The sequence below is a fragment of the Palaemon carinicauda genome, chromosome 20, assembly GCF_036898095.1.
Source record: "Palaemon carinicauda isolate YSFRI2023 chromosome 20, ASM3689809v2, whole genome shotgun sequence".
NCBI lineage: Eukaryota > Metazoa > Arthropoda > Malacostraca > Decapoda > Palaemonidae > Palaemon > Palaemon carinicauda.
This window is the reverse complement of record NC_090744.1, coordinates 41,003,313-41,009,405: the sequence shown is the minus strand read 5'-3', so window position 1 is coordinate 41,009,405 and position 6,093 is coordinate 41,003,313. Positions and strand designations below refer to the sequence as shown.

Here is a 6,093-nt window from a genome sequence, read left to right as displayed (position 1 = left end):
CATTGGTTCTTCCTTTGTTTCTCAGTGATTCTTTCATGAATCAGGTTGAAAAGAATGCGCACACGAGTAAGAACGAAAAAAATAAAATCTCTTTTCAAGCCTGATATCAATTTTCCTTAAATGAAAACCGAGAATACTTTGCAATTGAATTGTAATAGTAATCTTTTCTTGAATAGCTACTTTTTCTCGTAAAGTTTTCAGCTGACACGTTACTATTTTGAAGTCTTAAATGCTTCTTTCGAATGAGAGCATTATTTTTCACCTAATAATGAAAATAAAACCTTTAAACACAATTACAGTACATATCACTACATAATCGTGTATTATTTTTCTTTATTTACCTTATTAGCTCCACAGTTTAGCAAGGTCGGCCACTTGAGTCAACTTTCTCCATCTATTTCTATTCCTTGGAGGAATAAGATGCAAGGAATATTTCCACCCCGCCCATATCCCTCCTCACCACATCCATCCATCTGTTCCGGTAACGCTATGCATCCCCTCCCCCCCTGGCATGTTCTTATTTCTCTTAATTGGGTTCACCTCCTTCCTTCTCATTGCATGGCCATAGTAACTCAAACAAGCTTCCCTAGCCTTATTTTTAACATTACTTATACCACATACCTTCCAGCTTAATTCCCTCAATTCCAGCAATCCATCTCACCATCTTCATCTTATTTCTTTCCAACAATTCCTCCCCTTTCCTCTTAACTGCCAAGGTTAACTATTTTAAAAGATCTATTAATCTTTAGCTATGTCTTTCCACAGTTCCTTTTCATGATAAAACCCTTTCTTGTAGTTCTTCTTCCGTGTATTATGATAACTAAATTATCAGCCAACACGAGTTCCAATAATTCCTCGTTGTTCCTACACTCTAATGTTGAAAGTGTCTATAACGAACAGGATACAGGAACAGAAATGGACTGGGATATGATCCCTGATGGAGGTCAATTGCTACAAGGAATGACTCTTGTCTCCTAATGGTCTTTCTGTACGGTGGTTCTTGACTCCTCATGTATTATCCTCTCTAATCTTGACTACTTCAGTAATCATTTTTTCTCAAAACCAAGAATTACCCTCTTGGTACCCTGTCATATGGTTTTTCAAGATGTACAAAACACCTGTACAATCCCTGTCATTTTCTTCTAGATACTGCCCAGTTTCCTTTCATAAACCCAAATTTGGTTAATCTAATTTATCAACTTTCTCAACCTTTTTTCTAATATTCATTCTAGTATCTTGAATACAGGCACCACAAGCTTTAATCCTCTGTAATTCCTACCTTTTAAGTCTCCTTTTTGTTTATACAATTCAATCACTCTACTAAATTCCAACGCCCTTAGCATCTCCTCTTTTTTATGTGTGTAACCATTCTGCTTAGATTTCCCGAGACCTTAACCATTTCTATTATAGCCTATGATTTTTGTAGTTATTTTTACACTTCCTTTCTTCACAGCGTTCTCGATTTCACTCTGATGTTTGCCATTGGTCTTTCTACGAGAGGAACATTCTCCAGTTCTTCACACTTTCTCAGTATTTAATAGTTAAATATTTCCTCTTTCCCCTTCATCATTCCTACCTCTCAAACATGCTGCCTGTCTTTTCTTCTCGCTTCATAAATTCTGTATACTACCTATCGGCGTTCCCATCACTTCATACCACTCTCTCCTGGCTTCTCCAATTGCAACCTCTAATTGTTTCCCTCTTTGTCTGTCTATATTCCCCACAAGGTCTGATAGTTATCTTCTTCCCACATTCTTATGGCAATATACTATTCCTTGACAGCTGTATGGACCTCTTGGTTCCACCACCAGTGTATCTTTTTGCCGCTGTTGTTTACCATTTGGTCTTCCCATCATATCTCTTTCATAACATCCTACATCTCCTCGTCTCCGTAGATTACATACATGATACCACAATGCTCTAACGACTGTAGACGACGGTCACTACTATTGCTCATAACCAGGACTCATAGATTAGACTCCTACCTAAGGACTGTTACTATGATTTGTACACGAAGATAATGCCATTTAGCAGGTGCATATTGCTATAATTAAATGATCTTGAATGTTCCAGCTTCTCAGTTTTTCCTAACGCGAAAAGACGACCCCCCCCCCCCTGAAAACCATAGAACTGAAGTTACGATAATGACGTACACCAAGATATAGGGTAAAGAACTGTCCCCAGACACATGCAATAAACAAATTTGTAAAAATTATTAGCGATGCAAATGACAAGGTTCCTCGATTTGTAATAATAATACGTGTCCTGGTTTCCGTCATTAATGGCGGAGAAAGTAACTCCATTTTTAGGGACAAAGCGAGCAGGAATCAGAGGGCAACTGTAATACTAATAAAAAAAAAAAAATAACAATGATGTTAATGATGTACTTATGACCCATGCCCAAGAAGACAAAGGGGACATGCTATTTGATAAAAAAAAATGTGGGGTAAAACTTAAACACCTATATCAAAAGTTATAAATCACATTAGATTTCACCAAATTCTGGATAGAGATTTATAATACAAAATAAAACAAATCCTAATTTCAGTTGAAAATTTACTTGTAAATAGTGTCTTCAAAATAAGAGCTAATAAAGGAATTTTCAAATTTAATTCAGAAATAGTGTGCTGATAATGGCCCGCAGGTGTCGTTAATATTACTCTGCCTAACTTTTTTAAAAAAAAATGTGAAAAATGTCAAGATTTACATTGTCACTGGGGAACAAAATCAAACTTAGTTTAATCACTATATTCTACTGCATCTATTCTTTTTTTTTTCTTTTTTCACATACTATGTTTAGTCACACTATTCTACTACGTCTTATATTCCTTTTGCTTGTTCACATTCGTAAAGGATTGCTAATTATAATTTCTTTTAGTCAATAAAATCAATCAATAACAAAGATAATAATAATAATAATGAGAGAGAGAGAGAGAGAGAGAGAGAGATGAGAGAGAGAGGAGAGAGAGAGAGAGAGAGGAGAGAGAGAGAGAGAGAGAGAGAGAGATCCTTTAAAATATTCTAAAAGAAAGTCCCCATGTGGAAGGATATTGCGAAGATTACACACACGCAAAAATGGGGGTTAAGCCCAAGGAATGACTATAAACATGATATATTTTTCATCCTATAAGTACAGGCACACTCCATTTATATCCCCATCCTCACACAGGGAAGGAGGGAGAGGGGAGGGGGGGGGGAGGGAGGTTCAAACTAACTCGCCTCTATGCCCCTACTCAATAAGGTCCTGGTTGGCAGACGACTGGTTGGTAGCTTGCCTGGTGTTGCCCATCGCACAATCGAGTCACAGCGGATGGTTCCTTTATGATTTTTATGAGGTGCGGCATAGCAAACACGGAAGAGGGGGAGGGGGAGAGAAAGGGGAAGGAAGGAAGGAAAGAGGAATAAAGGGAACGGCAGCCAAAGGGGAATGGAAATAAGTGATGGGAATATGAAAAGGGGAAGGGGGAAATGACGAGGTTTTAATGAGCTTCACATTTGGAGATTTTAGTTTTGAGTGGAATCGTATTAATTGCAATTAATCGCCAGTCCCCCGCCCCACATATCTCTCTCTCTCTCTCTCTCTCTCTCTCTCTCTCTCTCTCTCTCTCCTCTCTCTCTCTCTCTCTCTCTGAATATAGCGTAAAACAGTTGGCTAAAAAGAGAAAATCTGCTATACTGATTAAAAATAAAAACACCTTGTTATAGTCTTGGGAATATGTATGCGGCAAATTCTCATACTTTCCAATTTTTCAAGATAATCTTATACATTCAGTTTCATACAAAAAGAACTCAAAATAACAAATTAAGCACCAAAAAATTTGTCTAAAAAGCAAAAATCGATTAGATTGATTTTAAAAAAAGGCTAATAATTCTTTGTTATGGTGTTAACAATACGTATGCGGAAATTTTTCATACTTGACCATTTCTATAGACTTCTCATGTATATCATTATATGAAATAAACGAGAAAATAAAGAATCCCCAAAATAAACGCTATAGGCCCTAAGTACGCCTACAGTTACTTTACGACTCCGCGACGCTAATGACATTACACAAACTCTTCAAATCTAAACAAGATAGAACTACATACATCAACTGTAAATGACTACATTAAAAACCTGAAGAAAAAAAAATCACAACCCGCTGCGGGACAGGATTCGAACCTGTGCGGGCAGAGCCCAATGGATTTCAAGTCCATCTCCTTAACCACTCGGACACCGCAGCTCCTGTCGGGAGAGGCACTCGGTTGGGTTTTTGATTGCAATTTCCAATGCGCGCAGAACTAAACTGTTTTATTTTGCAGATTTATAGTATGCAATGTATTGTTACTTCTTTGTCAGTATACTAATACACCCTACCACAGAAATAAATGCAAGGGAAGCCATAGAAAAAGAGATAAAATGTTTAGGAGATGAGCATACGTAGCCGGGAGCCGCGAAGTGGCTGCGCACAAACACACTTCTGGTAAAAATTACTTGATGTCTCAAAGTGCCACAATAACGTAGGAGAAAGCAGTCTGGTGTAGGATCACGGTATAACCATATGTAATATGTCCATTTTATGATAAATAAAATACAACTGAATGAAATATGTTCATTGTACCAGAGTGCGTCATACGAAAGCGCGAGGTCGGTACAGACCATTCGGCTTGTGCTTCCCGATAAAACACGGAGCCAGATCATATTCCCGGACAATTTCACCTCTGCTATTTCCAGTTTATGTAGTTACAACTATTTACTCCAACCCCGCCACGAATTGTCGAATGTATGGCATTACTATCAACGATAATATTAATTACTGCTGTTTCTATGAATCATGCAAAGAGTACAAACACTCATAAAGGTTTAACAGGAAACGAAGCCTCCGCTAAACAGACCTCACATGAGAACACCTGAGCGAAGTTAGGTGACCTGTGCTTTCGGCAATGAAGTTTACATGCATCCCATTGACATATGATCATCTGCGCCCGATCAGTGCATTACCATAATACTTTGCTCTAGAATTAGTGCTTACCTAATATCTTGCAACTTGAAAAATATTTCAACATACATATTAATCAAGTGCACTCCTATCGTTTACATAAGTGTTACTTTATAATTTATAATTATTTTTTGTAAAAATTAAAAAATAAACTTTAGCTGTATTGCATATCAAATCTACCAGTCACTGAATAACCAGTAGTATAGTCTAACTATCCAGCGACTAATACATACATTTACAACTGCATGCAATAACGGTCATTAATGTATAATTTCCAATCGGTAATTTTTCACTGATGATCAATGTATTCACAATTCATATATGACATTTATCTATTATTTTCGAGAGAGAGAGAGAGAGAGAGAGAGAGAGAGAGAGAGAGAGAGAAGAGAGAGAGAGAGAGAGAGAGGGAGAGAGAGAGAGAGAGAGATATGCTATATGATAACCTCGATAGATTAAAGCCAAAATCTTTTAATATGCAAACCCATTAAAAGTATTTTTTTCGTAATCATAACAATAATCCATTACAGGTAGCCTAATTATTGCCACCCACCTGTGAGAACAAGAATTTGGTCATCTACTTCCTACACATAAATGTTAAATCTTCGTATTTGTGAGTCCATAAAACTCTATGGGGTCCCAAGAACTGATAAAAGAAGGGGTTTGGGTGCACAAATAATTGAACTTGCAAAATTCCACAAATAACGATTAATGACACTTAGGAAACTTGCGAAATTCCACAACTCACAATTTACGAAACTTGCAAAATTCCACAACTCACAATTTACGAAACATACAAAAACCCACAAATCAATGAGACTTGCAAATACCACAGCTCATAGTTTATGAAACTTTTAAATTCTATAACTTACAATTAATGAAACTTACAAAATTCCACAGCATTCAATTAAAGAAACTTGCAAAATTAAACAACTCACAATTAAAGGTGCAAAATTCGGCAACTCTCGCAATTTAAAAAACTTGCAAAATTCCACAACTCACAATTAAAGAAACTTGCAAAATTCCACAACTCACAATTAAAGAAACTTGCAAAATTCCACAACTCAAAATTAAATAAACTTGCAAAATTCCAAAACTCACAATAAAAAAAAAT

General features: G+C 36.6%; 1 non-coding gene across 1 annotated transcript; it reads right to left on the bottom strand.

The window, feature by feature from the left end:
- Window positions 1-4,140: 4,140 nt before the first annotated feature.
- On the bottom strand, window positions 4,141-4,223 carry TRNAS-UGA (transfer RNA serine (anticodon UGA)). Its single transcript has one exon. It is a non-coding gene; the product is annotated as a tRNA-Ser (tRNA).
- Between the last annotated feature and the right edge of the window lie 1,870 nt (window positions 4,224-6,093).